The sequence below is a fragment of the Penaeus monodon genome, chromosome 9, assembly GCF_015228065.2.
Source record: "Penaeus monodon isolate SGIC_2016 chromosome 9, NSTDA_Pmon_1, whole genome shotgun sequence".
In the NCBI taxonomy this organism is placed as follows: Eukaryota; Metazoa; Arthropoda; class Malacostraca; order Decapoda; family Penaeidae; genus Penaeus; species Penaeus monodon.
In genome coordinates, this window is record NC_051394.1 from 38803400 (window position 1) to 38830899 (window position 27500).

The 27500-nt window shown below is 38.2% G+C and overlaps 7 non-coding genes across 7 annotated transcripts; 4 read left to right on the forward strand and 3 right to left on the reverse strand.

Annotated features, from left to right (window-relative positions):
- Positions 1-1443: 1443 nt before the first annotated feature.
- On the reverse strand, positions 1444-1516 carry Trnar-ucu. Its single transcript has one exon. It is a non-coding gene; the product is annotated as a tRNA-Arg (tRNA).
- Positions 1517-2687: 1171 nt separating this feature from the next.
- Positions 2688-2760, forward strand: Trnar-ucu. Its single transcript has one exon. It is a non-coding gene; the product is annotated as a tRNA-Arg (tRNA).
- Positions 2761-4920: 2160 nt separating this feature from the next.
- Positions 4921-4993, forward strand: Trnar-ucu. Its single transcript has one exon. It is a non-coding gene; the product is annotated as a tRNA-Arg (tRNA).
- Positions 4994-5731: 738 nt separating this feature from the next.
- Trnar-ucu lies at positions 5732-5804 on the forward strand. The gene has a single exon. It is a non-coding gene; the product is annotated as a tRNA-Arg (tRNA).
- A 4465-nt stretch (positions 5805-10269) lies between these two features.
- On the reverse strand, positions 10270-10342 carry Trnar-ucu. The gene has a single exon. It is a non-coding gene; the product is annotated as a tRNA-Arg (tRNA).
- Positions 10343-12722: 2380 nt separating this feature from the next.
- On the reverse strand, positions 12723-12795 carry Trnar-ucu. The gene has a single exon. It is a non-coding gene; the product is annotated as a tRNA-Arg (tRNA).
- A 2410-nt stretch (positions 12796-15205) lies between these two features.
- On the forward strand, positions 15206-15278 carry Trnar-ucu. The gene has a single exon. It is a non-coding gene; the product is annotated as a tRNA-Arg (tRNA).
- Positions 15279-27500: the final 12222 nt, after the last annotated feature.

Here is a 27500-nt window from a genome sequence, read left to right on the forward strand (position 1 = left end):
TCCAGGTGCTGAGGGTTATAGATGTGGAGGGCTCTGTGGAACAGCGATGTAGCAACACCTCTTTTTACATGGAGTGGACCGTATGAGAAAGTGTTTGTACACACCACCGTGCATAGGTTTCCTGTATAAGGAGAAAGAGAAGTGGTCAGCAGAGCGATGAATTGGGAATTTCAAGAAAGGGAGCTTGTCGACCTCCCATTCCACCTTGAAACGGTTGAAAGGAAAGGGAGAATTCAGCTGCGTCAGGAAACCCGAGAACAGGGCAGGGTCATGAGGTTAGAGAACAAAAACGTCGACATACCTCAGCCAAACCGAGGGACGAAGGGAGATGGAAGGGAGAAGCTCAGACTCGAGTCTCAGTTTCTTCCCTCCGCCTTCTCCCTTAATCCGGCTACCCTTCACATAGACCGCCTGATTCTTCGGCCTCATCTGACCCTTCGCTTCCGGTTACCTGTCATCACCTGCCCCGTTCACACCGCGTTGCTTCCCCTTTCTCTCTTTTATACTCCCTTCTCTCCCTTTCCCCTTCTGATCTAATCGTGGAATCAAGGATATAGAAACTATTGTCTCATTTTCAATAAATCTAGTTTGTGCATGGTGGGCACCTATGCTGTTCCTTACGACGCATGCAATAAAGAATTGTTATTTGAAGTATATTACCTCGTTAAAAAAAAAAAAAAAAAAAAAAAAAGTTAGATTCAACAGTTAAACGTAGCAATGCAAGGTACATTCCCCTTGGGTTCCATATTCAGAATGTTATATAAGATCAGCCATTCTCTAATTCTTGGGAACCAATGGAGTACTTGTCTATCCAACAGCTGTTGGATAGACAGCTGTCAGGGATTTACCTGGCAGCTGTTGTTTTGGTAAGGAGTAAGGCTGTGAACGAGCTTAATTTGTATATATATTTTTTTATCTGTAAATAGAAAAACTTAGATATAAAAAAAATCAGAAGATCTATTATAAAAAAAATATACTAGAGCACGACTGGGGAGTTGTTCAAGGCACATAATGTTTACCGATAAGGCAAGCTGTTTTCATATATATTTTAGATTCAATGAACTTGATGCTTAGTTATTCATAGATTATTTAAAATTACCTGCCGCTAAGGTCAATAACGGCGAATAACTTGTGGGATTAAAATGGTAAAATATTTAAGACGTTTAATAAATCTATTAGAAAATAATAATGTCATAAAAAAATTATAGATGGCAGCCTAATCCCACGTCAACAATACCGCTTATCTTCCATGCTTAATGAACAAAGCATTAGTTTTGTGGGAACTATGAATTTAGTTTTGTACTTATGGAATCAGATAATTTATGCGTTTATATCTTAATGATTCTTTTATTCTAGATGTTGGCACAACAGATGAAAATAAATCGAAACCGAGTGATTGATGTCATGAGCAGATAAGAGTATGTATGTTAAAACAGTTACGTACACCCTCAATGGGACTCGAACCCATGACCTCTGGATTAGAAGTCCAGCGCGCTTTCCACTGCGCCATGAGGGCTTATACACTGTGTGTAAATCAGATAATAAAGGAATGACCAGAGAGTCACGATTATTTATTTATTAATAAAGCAAATAAAATTATAACGAATAATCATTTCAGTAACTGATGATATACAAATCATTTAGGGGATTTAACTGAGATCATGTGGAAAGATTCTTCATATCCCACTGAAATATAGGGTTATGAATTAGGTACAACTTTTATCCCATTTAAATTTACCTAAACGACATACACGGCCAGTTTATTAAACACAACAAGGATAAAATCAATTGAATGTTTTCCAGACAGTGAATCTGTGTTTCCCACTCTTTATTTTTTTAAACCCTGATTTGCATGGGCTTGTGTGTGCGAAAGCCGCATTTTTGGCAAATTAACCTTCAAAATCAGTCTCCATTTAAGCTAAAACGGTCAGTGAAGTCAACGTTGACGCTTTGGATTCCTCTAATGCTTCAGGTAACTCGGAAGTTGATGTGTATTGGGTATTACAAGAACACGCATTGTAAATGACAATGTTCTGATTTGCAATTGAAATCATATAAGTGAAATCTTTACGAATACTTTGATTTACTTGTTTCACATCTCCCGCTTCTTCCTGTGGATGTGCATTTATTCGAAGTGAAAGTTATTTTCAACCAACGAGTCTTTATTTGTGATTTGTTATATCATTCTGATTTATTTCTACTTGATGATAATGCACATTGAAAATCCTTGTATGTACTTTCTTGTTTTGGTAGCAATGCGTTTGAAACTTGAAGGCAGCGACTCCTTTCGCCCAGCAGGAAGTCATGTTCGTGCATTGCGACGACCATTGTTGAGAGCCTACAAATTTATAGTTTAGCTACTTGGTTGGGAGAACAAGGTAATGAACACAAGAAAAACACTGTAATGAATACAAGAAAAACACTGTTTAGGCACACGCAACCACATGCAAATAAGGGCTAAAAAATTAAGAGTGGCAAGCTCAGGTTCAAAGTTTGGAAACATTTAATTGCTTTAACCCTTGTTTTTAATAGACTGGTCGATGTATTTCGTTTAGGTAATTAATTAATTTGTATATCATCAGTTACTGAAATGATTATCCGTTCGAAGACTATTTGTTTTATTAATGTATAAATAATGGTGACTCTTTAGTCATTCATTTATTATCTATATTATATGTATTGCATGAGCCCTCATGGCGCAGTGGAAAGCGCGCTGGACTTCTAATCCAGAGGCCATGGGTTCGAGTCCCATTGAGGGTGACAGTTTTAACTTACATATATAGAATTAAACAAGGTAAATAAAACCTTACTCTTATCTTCTTGTGACGCATCACTCAGTTTCAATTTATTTTTATCTAGAATAAAAGAACCATTATGATATAAACGCATCCTTTGTCTGATTCCACAAAACTAAATTCATAGTCCCACCAGACAAGTGCACTATTCAATAAGCATGGAAGATAAAGTGGCTGTAAGCAGAGGATCATCGGGAACGGTATTGCTGACTTAGGATTAGACTGCCACCTTCTAAATATCTATTATTTTATAAATTATTATTTGCGGATGGATTTTTAAGCGTCTTAAATATTATATTCTAATGCCACATGGTATTCGCCGCTAAGGACCTTAGTGGTTAACGCGTCAGATAATCTTTAATAATCAATCACTAAGATTTTAGGGGAGAGATCCGAAGCAGAAGTCAGAGATTTCTTCATCACACTTCTAAGTACCATGGATCAGATGCAATATATACAGATGGTTCGAAATCTGAAAATGGTGTGGGCTTTGTAGCAGTAAGCAGAAGAAAGACTGCATTTGGCAGTCTTTCTCTAGCAGCCTCGATCTTCACTGCAGAGTTACATGCCATCCTTGCAGCAGTTAAGATGACTAGAGATCTTATGAACCATTCTATTGTAATATATTGTGACTCTCGTAGTGCCTTGCAAGCAACCAAGAGCTTAAACTCATCACATCCAGTAGTGAGGGAGGTTCAAGATTGGCTTGCACTGTACTTGCATGTTGGTATCAGTGGGAATGAGCGAGCTGATCGGCAGGCCAAGGCAGCTGCCGCTCAGCCCTGTGATGTTCGTTTTCCTCTCCCACACACCGACCTGAAACCCAACATCAGGAGTTGTCTTTGCAATAAATGGAAGGAACAATAGAAGCATACCTCTAGAAACAAACTGCGAGAGATTAGGGATGACCTTGGCAGTTGGGTGACCAGCATCCATCCCAACCGAAAAGTAGAAGTTGTATTAACAAGACTAAGAATCGGGCACACAAGACTGACTCATGGGCCGATGATGGCTAAAAGTGAAGCACTTTGTGAGGGATGCCAAGAGCCATTAACGGTCGCACATGTAGTGGAAAGATGTGCAACATTCTCAGACCAAAGACATATGTACTTGTCTCCCCCATATACACTGAAAAATGTATTGGGGGGGGGGGGGGGATTGTGACATAGAGGGTCTTATTTGTTTCCTTAGGGAGAATAATATTTTCAATAAAATTTAATTATGCATAATGTTTATGCAATAATCTTATACACTTAGAGCATAATATTTATGCTTTAATTTTTAATATATTTATTGCTGTTTGTAAGATATTTATTGATAGATTTTTAAAGTTTTTGATATTTTAATATTTCTATCTAACAAGGCATTCGCCGCTAATGATTTTAGCTGTTGCCGCGGCAGATAATTTGAAATAATAAGCTTTAAGTTGATTTAATCTAAAATATATTTAAAATGGAAACAACTTGCTTTATTGGTAAACATTATATGTCTTGAACAACTCAATGGTGATCCTATATGTTTTTGGATAATAGATCTTCAGAATATTTGATATATTTACGTTATTCTGTTTACAGATAACGATGTATACAGTAACAAAAAATGCAAAAATCTCGTTCACGTCGGCTAGCAGCCTATTTTATTCAGCAAATGGTTTGTCACTACCAACACAACAGCTGTCGGGTATTTACAATGGCAAGCACCCCATTAGTTCCCAAGAATTAGAGAATGTCTGATCTTATATGCCACTATGAATGTGAAACACATGGGCAATGTACTTTGAATTGCTACGTTTAATTTGTGAATTTAACTTACGTATTTTTGTAAAAGTACAAAACTGTAATATACTCCAAATAAAAAAATATTGCATAAATTGTGACAATCCTGTGTATACGGTATGCAAAATATGCAAGATTAATTTTACTAAGTTCAATAAACATGGCACAGGATTTCGTTTCGATATTTCATAGATTACTATAACTGAATACTTGTCTTATGGAGTGATTTTTTTTTCTTTTTTTCTTTTTTTTTTTTTTGTCAAAGCACTGACTTTCAGTAAATATATAAATAGTGGTGGTTGGGATAATAACATTAAACAATCATCAACCAAATCCATGTAAACAAATAGGCCCTCATGGCGCAGTGGAAAGCGCGCTGGACTTCTAATCCAGAGGTCATGGGTTCGAGTCCCGTTGAGGGTGTACAAATGTTTTTCATACACATCGTAAATGAAACATCGCTCTACCATCTCACGTGCTGCTATTTTCTATGCAACATCTTTTCACGAGGCATTAAATTGATTGAGTTAGAAATATATATATGAAAGCAATTTGCCTAATTAGTACACATTCTGTGTCTTGAAAAACTTCTCAATCCAGATCTTGTTTATTTCATGATAATAGATCTAAAAGTTACTTGATATATTTAGGCTATCCGATTTACAGATAATGATGTATACAGGGCAAAAATGCAAATTACGGGGTTTCACGTCGGCTAACAACCTATTTTACTCCGCAAATCATATGTCACTACCAAAAACAAAAGCTGTCAGGGATTTACAATGAATAGGAAAGTGCTCCACCAGAGAATAACTGATCTTTTATGCCACTCTGAATATGAAACCCATGGGCAATGTACTTTGAATTGCTACGTTTATGTGTTGAATTTAACTCTTGTATTTCTGCAAAATAAAGCCGTACCTGTAATGTACTACACATAACAATTCTTATTTCATGAATCGTGACAATCCTGAGTATCCTGTAAGCAAAATATGCAAAATTAAATTTACAAGGCTCAGTCAACAGGTCAAAGGATTTCATTTCGTTTATTTCATGTATTGCTTTAACTGAATGTTTGTCCTATATATTTTGTCAATAAATTGTAGTGTTTGAGATAATTAATCTAATAAAATTATCAATCAAATCCATATAGATAAATAGGCCCTCATGGCGCAGTGGAAAGCGCGCTGGACTTCTAATCCAGAGGTCATGGGTTCGAGTCCCATTGAGGGTGTACATAGGTTTTTCATGCACATATACATCGTAAATGAAATGTCACTCTACCATACCACTTGATGCATCATTCTCTCAATTCTTCTGTTGCAATTTCTTCAATTGTTACTCCATTCCACCAATATTAAGAATCAAGTCCAGAAACATTTATATGTATCTGCTTTCCAAATTAACAAGTACACCAATTAATATGAATACATTATTCATGAAAGAGAGCCAACATTACAAGAAATATCCAAAATTGAGGGTAAGGACCAAAATTGTTTGGTCCTTACCTTACCCTAACCTTCCCAAAGGCTCAAAGAATAATTGATCTGTCTTAGGTGAACACTTTGAAAAAAATCTTATTGACAATTGCATTTTTTTACAGGCTTAACTCTTGAAGAATCATTCTTAGTTATCTTTAATACATGATTATAACATTGTTCTACCGGGATATTATGAAAAAAAAAATCTTCTATACTCTACATATTTTGAATATACTGCCCTGGCACTTTGGTTATCTCTTTAATTTCCGTTTGACTTCTGCCATTGTACTCAAGATGAGAAAGCCAATTACTGCTGAAATCATTCACAAGATTAGTTAGTGAAATTATGATTTTGGTACTGTAAAATAGACTTTTTGGGTTAGTGTTTCAACTGCTCCCACTTTAGCATCCATTTGCAATTTTCCTCAACAAACAGAGCAAAATGATAATTGTTAAGGAGATGCTTCTGCAGTTATCGTCTGTTTATGTGAATAACTAAGAACACAATCAAAGGACTAAATCATTCAAATGTTATTATTAATTAAAACAAAGGAGAGTGAGGGAAGACAAAAAAAAAAAAATCCAGCTTCTCCTATCTCTCCGATCAACTAATCTTACCTTTAATATCACGCAAAATAAATTACTAGCAGAAAACAAACACCAAAGCAATTGCCGACCCTCACCAAAGGGCTAGCCTATCTGCCTACTACGGCTAAAAATTGAAAAAGGGAAACTATCAAGGTTTACTTAGTTACGAGGAATAATTAAACCTAATTGTGTCTTCCCATTTCACATTTATTATATCACTTTATTCGACCTCTTTATTCCCTAGAAATTGAAATTCCTGCTTTGATTATTTTGCGTCTAATTTAGTCCAAGACCACATACCTATTCCTCGTGCAAGGCAGGAATGTATTTCTTCACATTCCACGGAAAACCCCTAATCTTCGCAAGGAAAATAAATTTTACACTCCGTATCATGTATTATTTGATCGAAAGGAGAGTGTCACATTTGTATTAACTGTTTGTATTAACTATAAGGGGTGAAATATTTGAAGGGAACAATAACATACATCAAAAGATAATATTGTTGTTGTTCTACACACTAAGTTCGAATCTCTCGTAGTGTTTTGCAAGCAATCAAGAGTTTAAACTCATCAAATCCAGCGGTTAAGTAGGTTCAAAACACGTAAAAAGATAACACTGTGTTGGGTGTCAGCACATCAGGGCGATTGAGCGAGCTGATCGGAAGGCCAAGGCAGCTGCCGCTCAACCCTGTGATGCTCGTGTTCCTCTCCCACACACCGACATGAATCCTAGCATCAAGAAACAAACTGCGAGAGATTAGAGATGACTTTGGCAGTTGGGTGACCAGCCTCCATCCCAACCGAAAAGTAGAAGTCGTATTAACAAGACTAAGAATCGGGCACAGAAGGCAAAATCATGGGCCGATGATGACTAAAAGTGAAGTACTTGGTGAGGGATTCCAAAAGCCATTAACGGTCGCCCATACAGTGGAAAGATGTGCAACATTCTCAGACCAAAGACGTATGTACTTGTCTTCCCCATATACACTGAATAATGGAGGATTGTGACATAGAATGTCTTATTAGTTTCCCTTGGGAAAATTGAATTATGCATAAAGTTTATACAATAATTTTATACATTTAGTGCATAATATTTATGTTTTGATTTTTAATATATTTATTGTTATTTGTAAGATATTTATTGATAGATTTTTTAATTAAATATTTTGATATTTCCATCTATCAAGGTATTCCCCGCTAATGACCTTAGCTGTTGACGCGGCAGATAATTTGAAATAATCAATCAATCCACATCCAGCCATTGAATTATCCGTATTCAGTCACTGAGTCACTAAAGCACCTATGCAATTTATCATTAACCTTTTCTCCCGTTACAAAATTATTGCCAATAGAGTAGCAATTAGTACAAAAGGGCACAGGGGCATATTCATTTAATAATTAGTGCAAAAGAGCACAGGGGGATATTCATGCTGCTTTTAATTTTCTGGTACAAAAGGCACTCTGTATTCTATGCCTTGAATAACATTTCCTTGTACTCTTTATTGTGTGTTTTTTTTTCAGATAAAAGTACTTTTTTCTACTTTTTCTTTTTTCCTGACTACATCTGTTTACTAAACACAGATGCATTAAATTTCATGACTGTGTATGCAACACAAATCTTCCTGTGCTTAAGGTAGGATTGTAATTCTCATTCTCTCTCTCTCTCTCTCTCTCTCTCTCTCTGTATATATATATATATATATATATATATATATATATATATATATATATATATAATATATGTATATATATATATATATATATATATATAATATGTATACAATAAATATAATATATATATAATATATATACAATAAATATATATATATATATAATATATATATATATATAATATATATATATATATATATATATATATATATATATAATATATATTATATACACACATCCACACACACACATATATCTATATCTATATCTACACACACACACACACACACACACACACACACACACACACACACATATATACAAATACACACACACGCACGCACACACACACACAAATACACACACACACACACACACATTTATATATATATATATATATATATATATATATATATATATATATATATATATATATATATATATATATATATACACATATATAATATGAGCAATTAACGAAATTTGTATTGGAAAAAGGGATCGGTGATGCAATTTTGAGAGACTTGGCCTAAATGAATAGGATTTTTTTTTCTTGTCAAGAACAGGGATTATATTCAGGGGACCGTCTTCGGAATTTATGGCCACCAGTAAGGCATTTTGATGAGATGAGTTATACAGTTCCTGCATAAGTTTGGCTCCTATGGAATTTTCTCTATGTTTGGTTATCCCCATCTTGATGTTTATACGTTGTCTATGCCCTAATCACAATTATACCTTGAACATTACTTATAGTGTAGGTTGCAATAAGTATTTTGAAATTTGTGTGTTACTTTTTAGTTAACCAAATTATGCATAAACAGATACACATGTTAAGGTAATCGACAATGTAATACACAGATTTTTTCTTTCTTTTAAAAAATTTTAACTCTGCTTCTGAAACAATTTACATTTTGATTTTGTTTTGTGAATCTGAACTTTCAAGAGTCATCTTTCCAAGATTGTAAAATCACCCCTTCGATTTTTTTTTCTGTCTCTCATCTAGAAGTCACCCCTGAAAATTCGTTATTTTCGAGTATTTAAAAATTATTTTAAATAATGATTACAGTAATCGAGTTTACATAAATATGTATATATTTATGTTATGATTCATTATTTTTTAAACATTTTGAACGAAATTGTAATAGTAATAGAAATTAATTCTATTTATTAATTTCGCGTATTTAGTCATGGAAATATAAAATTGCTTTGTTTAATTTTGCATAAAACTCTTAACATACAATGGATCCTAATATAATGATAGGATAAAACTGAAAGCTTATAGAACACTGTATATGGGTTGCCATGGCATGCTTGAAGTTGCACATCAGTTATTATTGAGCTTTATGTTGTATTTGTCTTGTTAATTTCTTGTTTCTTATAATTTTGCCTTGCAATCTTCACATTATAATGAGAATTAACAAAATAACAGAAAAAAAACGTAAAACAGTATATACTTGTCATATATTTATTATCATCAATTCTTTTATGAGTGTTTGGTACAATTTTCATTATAATTCCTTCCTCTTTAACTTATTATATTCATAAGAAAATGGATATTCGTATGCCACATATTCGTATATCTGTGTTTTATATAGATAAAGATGATTTCTTCCTAATATGTTTGATAAACCTCATATTCTAAAAAAAATATAATGTATTGTACAGCTGAAACTATAACCTGCCAGGTGAAAAAAAAAAAAAAACAGTATCAAATATAGGAAATTTTATATTTTTCAAATTGTGAAAATCTTGGAAATTTGGTTATATTTTGTACGATTAATCCCCTTCATGAATAGTGATTTGATGATGAAATCACATACATATATACCTTGCTTGATATGTATTTTATCTTGATGCTGGAACTGTGGAATATTGACAAAACGATGCTCTACACACGGCGGTAGAGTCATGCTTCAATTCTTGAGTCAGGTTTTGTATGTGTATGTAAAACGTATTAGCACACCCTCAATGGGACTCGAACCCATGACCTCTGGATTAGAAGTCCAGCGCGCTTTCCACTGCGCCATGAGGGCTTGTTAAATTCTTTAAACTGAATCATTTTATATGTAAAGAAGGCGGTATTGTATTGTTAATCACCATTATCTATACATATGTATATCTTTATTAACCTAATTATCAAGGATTAATATATTGTCCCTTGTAGTTTTTGTGAAGTTTGTTACATACAGATGGCTCCATATGTCCTCCGTTAACAAGAAGTCTATCAGTAAGCCCGAGTGACCACTCCTGATTTCCTCATTCCTTGATATTGCGGGAAAATGTATTTTTCTTTCCAATACTATTGATGTTGATACTGTTATTATTCTTATTGATATTATTATTAAATTGTAAGGTAAAGTAAAACTAATATTTTAAAAACTAACTAAAATGTAAGGTAGATAAAATTCATTAAAATATAGATAAACTGTATATAAAAAGTAGACTAGCTTTGAATCTAACAGTCTCAACAGAAACTGAATGATATTTTTGAGATTTTATCATTTTTATTTTTATTACTTTTTTTTTACAATTTCTAATTTGATCGCCATTCAAAGTACAAAATTGCCAAAGAATGCCTTCAAGAAAGCCCCCAAAAAAATTCTTGTACTAAACATGTTAAAATGAGATACATCTGAAATTGTCGAAATCATTTTTGATTTCTTTTGGAAAACTGATCCCCTTAGTAGTTTTAATGTGGAACATAGTGTAATTTATATAACTGATATTAGATACATGCCTGATTATTTTGCTTAATGCTTATTCTGCTCTCACTGATGAAATAGTGGAATATTAAATGGAGAAATTGGAACAGGAAAGTTGCTAGATTGATTCACTTTATGAGAAGGTAAGAGTGAGGTTTCAGTCCAGAGCCAACCACATCAGATGAGCATATTTATTGGGCCTTAATCAGTTTTATAAAGCTGAATAATTGTATAACAAAAGAAGGCAATATCTTTATCTCAAGTAATTCGAGGCGACTGTCAGAGCAGATGAAAGAATGGTAAAATAAAATAATGATATATAGGTCAGAATATGCTAAATGTTTTTATTACTAAACGGGAAACGATGTCTTGGTTTCTGGACTATCAGTCCAGAAACGAACTATTAAATACTCTCTATTACTAATAAATTTTATGAACCCTGTAATTTAAATTCATAAAATTGATCAGCTTGTCTCAGTCCTCCTGATTTTCTATGCACTGTAGCGAGCGAAGGTTGTACGTGTTAAGTATACTGTGGTATCCATAACAATGAGCACTATTTACTCAACAATACATACGGTATATCAGAACAGCCTGACAAAAGTTTTGGCCAGTAGAATGGGCCACATATCGGACAGACATATTTCCAAATTATATACTAACAGGTACAGCCATATTTAAGATAATAAAACTACAAATGGAGGAAAATTACAAATGCAGAAGACCAGTGAAAAATGAAAGATCCCTCAAATACATGGGCTTCAATACATACAAGTGAATCTTCATTTCTTTTTCCTTTTTTCTTGTTACTTTAGCACTGCTATTGGCAAAAGGGTTGTTGCGAGAACCAACTCGTGCTTATTAGATGTGCTGTGATTGTCTACTAGTGAGACGCAACTGGCGCAGAAACTGTAATGTCAGAACTGTTTTCTTCTACGAAAGCGTATAGAGGATATAATGATCCCATTCGGCATTTTGTCAACAGAAATTAATATAATGCGCCAGTAATAAACAGTTGTGTTGAAATATATCCTATGTGATATAAACAAGGTAAGAATAATTATATATATATATATATATATATATATATATATATATATATATATATATATATATATATAATTATCCCATCATTTATGATATCTGTTATCTACCGAATCGGAAGTCACACCCTACCAACTCCGTTAGCACTACATCTTCACCCCATCGCAAGGTACTCGATTAGCAGATATTACTGGATTGGCAGATCACATCACGTCAGACACAAAGTATGACGTCAAGAAAGAGGGTAACGAGACGCCTGATTGGACAGCCAATCAGACGTCGGGCGCCAGAATCGGCCTTTCGTAAAACCATCGAAAGGTGGAAAAATGCTGCAAAACTAGATTCGTGTAAATCACCATCTTCCGTGAAGATTTACGTGTCTGCAGGGCTTAAATAATGACCATGATTCACATGGTTATTATTGTAAGGTTTGCCCTATGCATTTATGTTATGAGGCTTTATTAATTCTTAAACACATGTAATTGTATCTTAGTTTTTTTCTAGATGTGTCCTTTATTCTCAACGGTGTATCTTAGTTTCTAGATATTTCCTATCTTCTAAAAAGTGGAACAGTGGAGTAAAATGGATATACTGGAACATGAAAGTTGACAGAATGATACACCGCGTGGGTGTCAAATTCGGCATGTACTTGTAAAACAAATGTTTACACCCTCAATGGGACTCGAACCCATGGCCTCTGGATTAGAAGTCCAGCGCGCTTTCCACTGCGCCATGAGGGCCTGTTTTGCATGTACAATTTGGCTAATAATGTTGTGATATCAGAAGGCAGTATAGTATCTTTAATCATCATTATTTTATTTGGTTGTAGAAACCAGTAGTTTGGTACATCCACGCATTTCATAATGTGAATATACAATATATGCCTAGGTATATACAAAGTACGTTTCTGCTTAAAGTATAAATGCATTTCATTTCTCAAGAATTATGGAATGATAAATTTGGTAGCGCTAGATAGTTATTCTTCAAGTACGTCCTGTAATTCGTAAGGGGACCGACCGTCCGCTAATTTTGGTTCACTTCGATCTGTATCGGTTTATTGCTCATTTTTTTATATGTATGCTCTGAACTGTCTAGTCCTGAAAGGTTAGCTAAACATGAATATATATTTTTAGATTTTATACAATCAATTTGATGTTTTCTCTTTCTTTTTTCTAAGTCTCGACTATCATCTAGTAATGGCTGCAATATCTGCTTTTTGCCGGGGGGTTTTCTTTCTTTCTTTCTTTTTCTTTTTTATGCAAATAAAAAAAACGCACGCTACAAACATAAACACTGGAACTATATGTATGCTTTATATGTATTAGTCTTCCAAATATAATTCATTCAGTTTACATGCACGGTAAAACTAACTGTACATTTGTGTGTGTGTGTGTGTGTGTGTGTGTGTGTGTGTGTGTGTGTGTGTGTGTGTGTGTGTGTGTGTGTGTGTGTGTGTGTGTGTGTGTGCATTCTGAGCATCTGCATACGGAAAACAGAATTCAGCAATTATTCCATTTTAGTCTTCCCTAGTTACTGTCATCACCTACTATGGAAATGTGTTGAGGGAAATTGGAAGTAAAGCAAGAAAGGACAATCAGAGTATGCAATATCTATGAAGTTTTCCGGCATTTGGTTTAGTAGACGTACTTCAGGACTTATCAGGAGCCTTTGTCCATCTTCACTAAGAAGAATGTTCCGTATCCTGGAAGGAAATGTGCAATGTTTCTTCGCTTGGTAACAAACTAGTCGAGACTATAGGTTCATGAAAGCAACTTGTTAATTCATAAAATATTTTTATTTCTGAGCTCCCTCTCTATTCTGACCCTGTTTGTCATTAGAATGTCACTGTTACATGCCGACATTTGCATGTCCCTGTTACATGCTGATATTTGCATGTCCCTGTTACATGCTGATATTTGTATGTCCCTGTTACATGCTGATATTTGCATGTCATTGTTACGTGCTGATATTTGCATCACTGATACAGGAAGTATAACTCCCTGTATCCGTGTGAATACTATGATACTTTGAATCACTATCTATTATAAATTTAAAGGACAGGGTTCATATGATTTATTAGTAATAGAGAGTATTTAATAGTTCATTTCTGGACTAAGAGTCCAGAAACAGAGACATCATTTCCCCTGTTGAGTAATAAATGCAGTTACCATATGCTGACTTATACATCACTATTTTATGCTGACTTATACATCACTATTTTATTTTACCATTCTTTCCGTTGCTCTGACAATCGTCTCGAATTACTTGAGATAAAGATATTGCCTACTTTTTTATACAGTTATTCAGCTACATAAAATTGATTAAGGCCCAATAAAGATGCCCATATGTTGTGGTTGGCTCTGGACTGAAACCTCACTCTTGCCTTCAGTAAATCAATTTAGCAACTCTCCTGCTCCAATCACTCCATCTAACATTCCCCTATTCTAATAATAAGAATAGAATAAGCATTAAGCAAAATAATTATACATGTATCTAATATCAAAGTTATAAAAATTACATGATGTTCCACATTAGAAATTCAAAAGAAGTCAAAAATTATTTCGACAACCTCTGATGTATCACATTTTACAATTTTTGGTCCAAGAATATTTTTTTCTTGGACTTTCTTGAAACTATTCTTTTGCAACTTTGTAACTTGAAGGTGCGATCAGACAAAAAAAAGGTCATATGAAAGAGAGAGAGAGAGAAAGAGAGAAAAAAAGATAAAAAAAAAATATAATTCGATTTCTCTTGTGACTGTCAGATTCAAATGCTATTCTACATTTCATATATATCTTATCTATATTTTAATGAGTTTTATCTACTTGGCATTTGAAATTTAATCATCATAATATCAATAAGAATAATAACAGTATCGATACCAGTAGTAGTGGAAGGAAAAAACATATTTTCCCGCAGGGATGGGGAATTCAGGAGTGGTCACTAAGGCTTACTGATAGACTTCTTCTTGACTGAGGACATGTGGAGCCATCTGTATGTAACACACTTCACAAAAACTACAGGAGACAATACATACATCCTTGGTGATTGGGTTAATAATGATATATACAAATGTATAGATAATGGCAATTCACAATAGAATACCTTCTTCTTTAGATATAGAATTATTCAGTTTAAAGAATATAATAAGCCCTCATGGCGCAGTGGAAAGCGCGCTGGACTTCTAATCCAGAGGTCATGGGTTCGAGTCCCATTGAGGGTGTGCTAATACGTTTTACAAACACATACAGAACCAAACTCAAGAATTGAAGCACGACTCTACCGCCGTGTGTAGTGCATCGTTTTGTCAATGTTCCACAGTCCCAGCATCAAGACTAGAATACATATCAAGCAAGATATATGTGTATGTGATTTCATCATCAACTCACTATTCATGAAGAGGATTAACCATACAAAATATAACCAAAATTGAAAGATTTTCACGTTTGAGATATTTAAATTTCATATATTTGATACTTTATTTCAGCTGTACAGTACATTAGTAAAATTTATTAGAATATGAGGTTTATCAAACATATTAGGAAATAATCATCTTCATCTATATAAAATACAGATATGCGAATATGTGGCATAAGAATAAGATCTATTAATATAATAAGTCAAAGAGGAAGGAATCATAATAAAAAGTTATACACACAACAAACACTCAATAAAAAAATATATGACAAGTATATAATGTTTCACGTTTTTTTTCTGTTTTGTTAATTTTCATTATAATGTGAAGATTACAAGGTAAACTTAGAAATAAGAAATTAATGACATATAGTTAGAACATAAAGATCGATAATAATTGATGTGCAACTTTAAGTAGCCCATGACATTGCTTTCCTGGTATTCACTTTACTTGACTGGCATCTACCTTTGCTCACTCTTCCTCCTTGGTACTCACTTAACTTGCTTACCCATCACTCTGTTTGCTGATTTACTCATTTTACTTACGTTCTTTCTTATTTACTTGGGCTTCCCTCAACTGACCTTGCTTTCCTGGGGTTCACTTTTCTTCTTCTTCTTGCGTTACCTGGCATACTCACATTGTATACTTTACTCATCTGGCGCTCATTTGCTTTACTTACCTGGCATTCATTTGCTTTACTTACCTGGCGCTCATTTGCTTTACTTACCTGGCGCACATTTGCTTTACTTACCTGACCCTCATTTATTTTACTTACCTGGCGCTCATTTGCTTTACTTACCTGGCGCTTATTGTTTTACTTAACCCGATGCTCATTTGCTTTACTCACCTGGCGCTTACTTGCCTTTCTTACCTGGCACTCATTTAATGGACTTGCCTGGTGATTAAGATTCAGGGGCACTGTGGCACCTGCGCACATTTTTATATAGATGAGCCTGTGTCCTCACCTTGCTTCCCCCCCCCCCCTAACGGAAGCCGCCTTGCCGCGGTGGGGGGTCTTGAGGTCCCAATGATCTGGTGAGCCGGACCAGAGGGCTACCCATACTGGAGGGGTCACCAGTGAGGGATGAGACAAAAAGGCTTCCTGGTGCACCAAGGACTAAGCGAGGGGATGGTGCACCCACCCTGGTTCATTCCATCTTGGACCAGGGAGAACTCTCCCACGTGGGTAGAAAAGCTGCATTAAGGCAGTTGAAACGACGCCCCAGTGATGTAATCTTGATCCATTACAAAAAGACCCGAGCCAAGGCCAGGCGAGTGCTAAAGGAGGCCAGACGGACGTCATGGAGTATGTCTCCTTGATTAACTCTGGGACCCCCTTAGCATGGGTATGGGACAAGGTGCATAAGATCGCTGGAAAGAGCACATCACTGTCACCACCTGCTTTGAAGATTGATGGCATAATCATCACAGATAAAAAAGATGTTGCTAATGAGCTAGCTAAATCCATGGCAGAGATCTCCTCTGGAGCATCTTACACTGCCCGATTCTCCACTCTTCGGGCTGAACAGGAACGACACCCAGTGTCGTTCATCAGTAGGACTGCAGCCCAGAAATTTCCATAAACTTGCCATTTTTACGAGCAAAGGAGATGAGACATACAATGCCTTGCAGCTACCTAAAAAGCCGTAAGACTGCCCCAGCCGAACTGTGAACTTAACCAGAGATGATCCCCAGAAGTCTCTGTAGCGACCTATATCAATAGGATATATAGGTCGGGGAGGGCTAAGTGCCATCCACATGGAAAGAGTCTATAATACATTCCTGTACCCATAAACTGTCAAGGTGCTTCCACACAGGAAATTAGCAGACCAATATCCCAACACCGCTGCATCTTGCAAGCTGATGCGCGAAAATGCGCATAAACTTTCAGGTTGACATGGAGCCTTTTTTTGGCTTTTGCACGTAAGAAGTATAAGGAAAACGTGCCTTGATCAATAGCAATAGGCGGTTTAGAAAGATTGAGATATCGCACCACAGATAGCACTTGTAAGGGAGGAAATGCCCCTATACAGAATTCCTTCGCACAGTGACGTACATGATTAGCAGTCTTTTTTGACCTTAGAAAGGCTATATGATACATACTTGGAAGCCATGGCCCCATAACTCAATGCAATAGTTAGTATGACAGACTGGATATTAAGAGGAGCATTACCTACCTATACCTACAAGTTCCTTAAGCAAAGGAAATTTCGAGAGTTCGCAAGCGTGGCCAAGAAAGAAAGTTCTCTAATACTTGAAGATCAGCTGGCAGCGGAGCGGTCCCACAAGGGCGTCACACATGAAAGCGACGCAGAGTGTCTCTAAGTCAAAGTGACCTGTCTTGCACATTGCCTTATAAATGACATTGATAAAGGCCCCAAAGTGTTCCCAAAGCTTCTGAAAGTCTCAAGTAAATCGTCATAGGTGGCCTGACTTTACACTGCCATTAACTTAATAGCTCAGGCGGAAGCTTACAGGATGTAGACCAAGGAACATAGCCAGCCCTGCAATAAATATAAATCAGGCTATGACTACAATGGACAACAATCATGGTTCAAATTTATCCCAAAGTAAGACCATGGCCCAAGGCCCGTATACATTCACAAACGACGGAACTAGATTCCATCCTATCCCATCATTTAGGAGCAATACCCACTGCAATTCTGTCCAAGAGAGTGAGTACTCGGAGATCATAATTTTTGCACTCAAGACTTACATGAGGCTGCCTATACCTCCACCCCCCCCCATGTGAAGTAAAAGGCTACAAAAGCACTTAGTATTTTGCCGGTTCCGTCACATCATCTTGCGGGTGCAGACCGCCCACAACGCTTCTACGGCATTTTAACCGAGACGCCTTCATCGTAGTTAGTAAGCTTGACATATATGCGATGCTGAATGAAACCTTGAAGCTTATTACATACTGCAAATCACCCACTGTCATTACTACGGATGTTCAGACTCCAGCGTCCATAAATGAAGCTAATCTCAGAATACTTGCATACTTGGCGGCTTCAGGTCTTAACATCCTGGCCTGCGGTAGCTCCCTGTATGCTGAGAGTCGAAGAACCACCTCTTTCATGTGACACCTGCAGAATACTTTGAACCTGATTTAACTACACGAAAGACAGACTACAAAGACGTTCAAGGATAATTCAGATTCCATCGTTTTTTTATTCAACCCCCCTTGAGCGATAGCCGACCTATGGTAGCGAGCAATGAGAATCTTGAGGAAGATCTTATTTAAATACTACTCTAAGCCCGATTCTTGCTGGCCCTGGTGGAATTCTCCCCCCCCCCCATTCCGCCCGTGGCACTAATCAAGTCGAGCTGCCGATTTAAGTCGCAGAATTAGGAAAGGGGAGAGATCGAAGCAGAAGTCGTGATTTGAGAAATTCTCAGCCACATTCTGCTAAATACTGTGGCTGATCAGATCAGCCAAATTTATACAGATGCGATTCGAAATCTGAAAATGGCGTGGGTTTGCAGCTAGCTAGAGCAGAAGCGAAGACTGCATACTGGCAGCCTTTCTCTAGACAGACCTCGCATCCTTCACTGCAAGACGTGACATCGCCATCCTTGAAGCCAGCTTAAGATGACTAGCAGATACTTACGAACCATGACTGTTATTGTTGATATATTGTGAACTCTCGTAGCTAGCCCTACAAGCAATCAAAGCGCCCTTAGTAGTGAGAGAGCGATTCAAGATATTGGTCTTAAGCACTACCAGCATGTAACACGTAAAAGATAACTAATTATCAGTGATGTGCCAGCCGCTATGTATAGTATCACTGGCGAATGAGCGAGCTGATCAGAAGGCCAAGCGCAGCTCCGACCCTCAGTTCAGCCTTGCGATGCTCGTCATTTCCCTCCTACCTCACACACCGACCGCAAACCAGGCTATCAGAAGTTCGTCTCATGATAAATGCGACGAGGAACAATGGGGCATCACCTCCAGAAAACAAACTCCGAGGACATTAGAGATGACCATTGCGCAGTTGGGCTGATTAGTATTTTTTAAACACCCATCCCCCCGAAAAGTGGAAGTGTATACGAAGAATCAAGAATCAGGGCACACAAGATGACTCATAGGCCAAATCGATGGGGTAGGACTAAAAATGAAGACAATTTCGATGTAAGAGATGCCAAGAGCCATTAACGCCAATTCGGTTTTCCCTCACTCACACATAGCTAGTGAAAGATGCTGCACATTCTCAGACCAAAGGACGTATTGTGACTGTCACCCCCAATCAGCTGCAAAAAATCCTGAAAAATAGTATTTGGGGGAAGATTGATGACATATGCAAGTGGATTCTTTATTAATTACTTAGGGGAGACTAATATTTTCAGTTAAAATTTAAGATTATTGCCATAATGTCTTATGCCAATAATATTTATGCACTTAAGAACATAATATTTATGCCCTTTGATTTTTACTTTATTATTGTATTTGCTAAGACTATCTTATTTTGTCTTAAGATTGTTTTTAAGTTTTAAACATTTAAATATTCTAAGTTTAACAAGGTATCTCGGCCGCCATAATGACCTTAAGCTGGTTGACACGCGCAGACTATTATAAAATAATCAATTACTAATCCCACGACTGGGTGTTGCCATGTGTGGCATCCCATATTACCAAGAGACAGCGAGTCCTGCGAGTTGATGTGATGCACTGCACGCTGCACCACTGCATCCTTAGCAACACAACCTCTTTGGTCCTTTATTCTGGTTATGACAGGTGCTCTGATCAAGCCCGGCGTCAAGTCAATCCGGCTGACGTCAAATATAAGCCGCCTAGGGTCAGCACAGACAATATTCAGTCCGGTAGCCGAATAGTTTCCCACTCCCCTCTTCTCCCCCCCAAAGCGACATGCCCACCAGTACTAGTATAGTGGCCTTGCTACCGTATATGTCTATCATTACCCCTGTAGGCCTGTGGGCAGAATTTTGAGCCCCCCAATCTATAGCCTACTCCCCTACCCGATTGACTCTTAGGTAGGGTAGGGCGGACCTAGGAGCGAGCCGAGGAAATGAAAGTAATTCCAATTGTATGAGTGCCTACAAACTACAAAGATCTAGCTCTCTCCATGCACGAACTACGTACAATCCACGACCATTCCCTCTAAGGAACATCACATAACCGTAATTCAATTATGGGAATACTATCTCCCCAGCGTGGGAGATCTCCAAAGCAGAAATAATACATTTTCAATTAAAAAAAAGGCAAAGAAATGGAGAGACCTCCAAACCAGGTAAGAAGCGGAAAAGTCCGTCCATTCCCTAAGAAATATACCTCTACCTGTCGCTTAAATATGGAAAGCATTCTCATAGGAAAGTTATCTAGCTAAGCGAAGACCACTTCATGGGTATCAAATCATGGAATATTCATATTATTTGAAGTACATAAGAAAAATTATCTATGAAGTCATGTACAACGTGCATCATCACATCACCCCACGAGCTAGATGGTAGCCTGAAATAGTGCACGGTTTCGTCACCAGACTCAGAGGGACCGTACTGCGCTGCAGATTATGCGACATGTTCTCACCTCAAAAACCACCAATCAGTGCTAAGAGGAATTAGTCCTTTCCTCGAGACCCTGCATGAGGTATTCTGAGGAGAAACTGTATAGAGGCAACTATAGAGAAGTAATATTTAAGGTGCGTGGGCCAGCCTAAAACGTTATTAAGAAGAAAGTGATGGTTCTAGGATAGTCGAGCACAGTCCTCTATCTTCTATTCCTAACTTTTAACACGTATCTAGTCCTCCCAGAATCAGTAAAGTTAGCACCCATGGCCATACCACCTCAAGCGTAAATTCATAGGTAGCCCAAAACCCTATGCCGAGTGCTTCCATCTGCCAGGATTAGGGCATCTGAGCCAACGTCTCTGCATGTTTCACAAAGAAAATGACAGGCAACCAAGCAGGTGTATGTGCTAAAGGGTAGTACAACACGGTCATCAAGGGAAATGATAGACAACTATCCAGGCTCCAATAGCATGGTACCATCAAAAGAAGGTATATGACAAGCTTCTTCAAAGAAGATGTAAAAGAGATACAAATTGAAAAGGAAGTATGGCTAATAAGGAGCAAGAGAAGTTAGTTTACTCTCAGACGGCAAAGTGACGTAGCCCGTGTGCTGTCTTTGCACTGCAGGTAGCGCTCCTTTCGCTTGCTCGTTTCTAAGCCTCATCTTCTTACCCACCAACCCTTTGCCCCTCTTTTTCTTGCTTTTTCTTGCTCCAGGTGCCCTGCTCATACACATACATCGTCTGCCACATTCCTTTTAACCACTCAGTCCCACAATGCTAGACACTGCCCTACTTGGTGGAGCACTTGTTCCACCAGAACGGAAAGTAGGATGTGAGGGCCAGATCTATTGAGGAGATCCATCCTCCCAAAGATAATGGTCTTGAGAGCAGATCATTTAAGCTCCAAGAACACGGCACTCAATGAGTACAGCTCCAGCTGCCACAAAATCCACATGCTGCGCCTAAACTGCCTGCTAGCCAGAGCCCCTGAAGTAAAGGCTCAGGCGATGTCCTTGCCTAGGCCAAAGGAATCCTGAACCTGCTCGCCAAAAGCACCCACTGCCTGACTTGATCCACGCCAGCTGCCACAACATCCCAGGGGCCTATGCCTGCCATAGAAAGAATGCCCCTGAAGCAAAGCTCAGGTCCTGTTCTTTACGCCCATGGCCCCAAAGAAATCTTGCAACTCTTGCTTGCCGCACAAGCGGAAACCTGTGGAAACTAGTTTCACAGCCAATGTAAACAAACATAAAAAGGTCACTCCCAGGATCATGCCGGAAAAGGCAACAGCGCTAAAGGCTGTGGGTGCCAAACTTAGACCACAGGTCGCTGCAAACACATTATGAAGAAGATCAGATATAAAGCAACTGAGATACCCTAAATCCAAGGGAACTGGTCAGGGGAATTCATAGCCAAAATGGAAGCAACGTGCAACTACCTGAGAGCTTCATATAATCCAGTCTGGTATGTCTACAAGAGATTCATGACCAGCTTTTTTTTTTTTCAAATTGCATTTCTTCCATTTCCACCTGAAATGAGGATACCCCAAGTTCAAACCAGTATTAAAGAGACCTTAGACTAATGCGGCATCCATGAAGGAGTAGTTCAGCAGTAAGGTATGTCAAGATATCCCTTTCAGGACCTAGCACACCTGCCCAGGTACAAACTGCAGTGTGAAAGGCTGTCGAGAATAGGCTAGACACGACCCTACACTGCTTGCATCCATACTAACCTTCTTTCCACATAATCTGCAACATTAATGATTTGGAAGATCTACTTGCGGCAGTTCGCCCACATCCATTTACTACTCTTGCGGAGATTTCATTGTCGTCGGCATCACCTCTGAGGGAGACACTTTGGTCCTTGCCCAACCGCTTCGAGGAAGGACCTTGAGTAGTCCTGACTTCTCCTAAAGCGTAGATGCCAGTTTTACTGAACAATGAACTCCCACCATTTCCAAATTACAAACGGATATCCTCCAATACAGACTATCAATAGGTCACCTGATTCACAGCTTGAATTATCTTCGGCACGGTCATGACTGACCTTACATGCGATAGCGACAACTTTTCAATAATTTGAAGAGCGCACGGTGCGATGAATGGTATTCCAGTCAAGGAGTGCAGAGGATAGGCGACTTGAACATGCGGATCTGCGAATCTTTTTAGATCCAACTGCCGAGCTTGCAAGACGATCTAGGCTGAAGGATCTTGACAGTGAGCCTTCAGAGATAGTTGTTAATCACTTCACATCATGCAATTCACCTCTGCAGGCCAGAAGCATCCATTCCCAAAAGTACGCCCGGGCATTACCATCGATTCTACAGTTCATTGGTCAGGCTACATAGTTACTGAGAATGCCAACACAAACAAGCTGTCAGAGCAGAAAAGCTGCATATAAGAGCAGTTGCACCCTACGCCCCCAGCATACTGTAACTCTATAGATCAATTACAAAAAGACCCGAGCCAGGCGGTCAGCTACCCTGCGAGGCTAGACGCGACGTCGTGGCAGACAGTATGTCTCACCATAATTAATCCAGCGGACCCCCTTAGCATGGCGTATGGGCACAAGGCCCTGCCGATAAGACGCATGCCGTAAGAGACTTCCATGTCAAACCTACTCTAGAAGATAATGGATGCGTGTAATCATCACAGACAAAAAGATGTTGCCAAATGAGCCTAAGCTAAATCCATAGGCAGTGATCTCCCTCGGCGAGCCATCACTGTACATCCTCGCTCGATTACCTACACTCTTTGGGCCATCCTGAAACAGAACAACACCCCATAGCTGTCGCTTTCAAGTCGCGATTAGCAGCAGAACTGCATATAACTGCCATTTTTGTATGCAAGGAGATGCCGACTCTGCCTTTGCCAGGTCTGCCGTAGACTGCCCCAGCGATGTGATAGATCATTCTGATACCAAATGATATCTCAATTACTATATAGCTCCCAGTAAGTTCCTGTCTAGACCTCATTCAATAGATCGATCTATAGGCGGAACGAGCGCCCACAAGTATGCCATCCACAGCGAGAGAAGACATAGACGATATTATCATTCCTACGTTACCTAAACCTGCGCAAGATGCTTCCACACACAGGAAAATTACAGACCAATTTCCCCTCACCAGCTCGCATCTGCAAGCTGCATGCAGAAAATGGATAAACTTCAGGTAGACATTGGCTAGCAACCCCCTAGAAAATTTGAGCATCGACACAGAGCACTGTGCAGCGATGGAAACTGCTATACAGAATTCCTGCGCGCCGCGACGTCACTAGATAGCAGTCTTCTTTGACCTTGAAAAGCGCCTACAATTTTTTTACTATTAGCCGAAGCATGGCATACTCATGATAGCCTGTATGACATTTGTTACTAAGAGGAGTCTATCATACCTACGTTCAATCACATAAGATTTTCCTTGTACCAGGAAGTTTAGTGGAGGATCGGCGTAGAACAGTTTCTACTAACCTGGCCAAGCATCCAGATGGAAGGCCCCCCAAATCCGGTCCCAAAGCTGGAGATGTCTCTAAGTGTGAATCTGTTTGTTCCATGCCCCTATAAATGACATACATAATACGGGCGTCCAAGGATGCGGTCCTCATGCTAAATACTGTATGTGATGACTATTACATCTATATCTGCCTCAGGAGGAAACTTACAGGATGTGCAAGGACACATAGCAGACTCGCCAATAAATGCAGACGTTGTACAGTGGGAAACACATCATGCACGGTTCAAATTTTCTCCAAACAAGACCATGCGCTAACATTTCAATCAAATGAGTTCCACCTTCCCTCTATTTAGCCACATAACCACTGCCAATATTGCTTCAAGAGGTGAAGTACTTGAGTCTAAATATTTTTTTTTAAGCCAAGAACTTACAGGGTTAGACCTACAACATCAAACAGTTACAAGAAGTGCAAGGCTACAAAAGGCTTAGATTTTGCCGACGTCAAGCTTCATTCACATATTAACCTTTTGGCGGTCGCCTCGACCGCACAACGCTTCTAAGCGCTTTACGAGCGCTTTATTAGTAAGTAAGAAACTTGATTATGGATGTGAAAGCTTATTCATCCTGCAACATACACACGATCTACAGTATGTGTCGACTTAGTTCATAATGAAGCTACTCAGAATCTGTACTGGGAAAAGCTTATCAGGTACTTCACCTGTGGAGTCCTGATATGCAGAGAATAAAGAAGAACACACCTACTAGCTTCCATTACACCGCGGACTACATGAACCTGATTTTTACTACACGGGACTACAAAGGCATTCGAGATCTCCTACCATCCAGATTGCCCGTTTTCAACCCCCTGAGGGCATAAGCGATCCCTCATGAGTCAGGAGCAGATGAGGAATCTTGTGGGATAGATCTAGATTTAAGTCCTCACTAAGATTCTAGGCGCTGTTGGGGGAAATATCCCCCAATTCTCCTAACTTAGGACTAATCAAGTCGAGCTGGATTTGCGTCGGAATTGGAAAGGCGCAGCAGATCTGAAGCCAGAAGTCAGACAGAGATCTATCTTCAGCCACACTTCTACAGCCTACCAAGGATCAGATGCCAATAATATATAGAATGCGTTCGAAATCCTCGATCTCACATCGCAGAGTTAGCATGCCATTCAATATATGCAGACAGCTTAGCATGACCTAGAGAATACTCCCTACGAACCATTCTGCTTGTAATATATTTGCTGACTCTCTAGCTGCTGCAAGCAATCAGAGTTTTAAACTCATCACATCCAGTAGTGCAGGGAGCGTTCAAGATGGCTTAGCCATTGATGTCAAACGTAAAAAATGAATAACTCTATGTAGGGATGCCCTAGCCACGTTGAATTGGTTTAGAGTATCAGTGGGAATGAGCTGCGAGCTGATCAGAAGCCAAGGCCAGCTGCAACTCAGCCTTGTAATGCTCGTTTTCCTCTCCCACACACCGACCTGAAACCCAGTATAAAGAGTTGTCTTCGTGATAGATGGAGGGAACAATGGAGGCATACCTCTAGAAACAAACTGAGAGAGATTAGAGATGATCTTGCAGTTGGGTGACCAGCATCCATCCCAACCGAAAAGTAGAAGTTGTATTAACAAGACTAAGAATCGGGCACACGAGACTGACTCATGGACCGATGATGGCTAAAAGTCAAGCACTTTGTGAGGGATGCCAAGAGCCATTAACGGTTGCACATGTAGTGAAAAGATGTGCAACATTCCCTGACCAAAGACGTATGTACTTGTCTCCCCCATATACACTGAAAAATGTATTGGGGGAGGATTGTGACATAGAAGGTCTTATTAGTTTCCTTAGGGAGACTAATATTTTCAATAAAATTTAATTATGCATAATATTTATGCAATAACTTTATATACTTAGAGCATAATATTTATGCTTTGATTTTTAATATATTTATTGTTATTTGTAAGATATTTATTGATAGATTTTTAAAGTTTTAAATATTCTAATATTTCTATCTAACAAGGTGTTCGCCGCTAATGACCCTAGCTGTTGATGCGGCAGACAATTTTAAATAATCAATCAATCATCTTGCTTCCCAACCTTTTTACATTGCTATTTCCTATCCTCATTAAGTGACTCTCTTAGGCCGAAAGTCTTCAAGGGTAAAGTAACATTTAAATCTTACATTCTAAACATAAGCTGAAAGCATTTTTACAAGGATATGTTATTATTATACTTACTCACTTTGGTTCGATGTGTCTCCACAGTTGATAACTGAAAAATAGCTTTTTATTAGAAGTAACCTCGATGAGGGTCTTTTCCCCATCTAATATGGAAGAGGCCTTGGCATTCCTAAGATATTTAAAAAGTCAAGCATATCAAAATGCAATATATCTCAAATTGTTAGAATCTTACATTTGTGGATATTCCATGTAAAACAAGCACATCCCCTTGGCGTATGGTGATTTTAAAATGAAGGACCTTATTTATTTATGAACTTATGTGAATGTAATTAAGTTTCTCTCAGTATCAATATTCTCTATCATTATTTTCTTTCCTGTTATTGAAATACTGGAGCAAAGTGAGGACACGGGCTCATCTATATGACCACGTGCGCAAGTGCCACTAGTGCTCCTGAATCGTAATCACCAGGTAAGTCCATTAAATGAGTGCCAGGTAAGTAAGTCAAATAAGCGCCAGGTAGGTAAGGCAAATGAGCACCAGGTAAGTGAGTGCCAGGTGAGTAAAGCAAATGAGGGTCAGGTAAGTAAAGCAAATGAACACCAGGTAAGAAAAGCAAATGAACACCAGGTAAGTAAAGCAAGTGAGTGTCAGATAAGTTAAGGAAGCCCAGGTAAGTAGGAAAGAACGTAATTAAATGAGTAAATCAGTAAACAGAGTGATGCAAGATCAGTGAGTACCAAGGAAGAACAGTAAGCAAAGGTAGATGCCAATCAAGTAAAGTGAATGCCAGGAATCAAGCGTCCAGTAAAAAGAAGAGTATTAGATACGTAAAATTGAGCACCGGGTGAGTTTAGCAAATGGCGT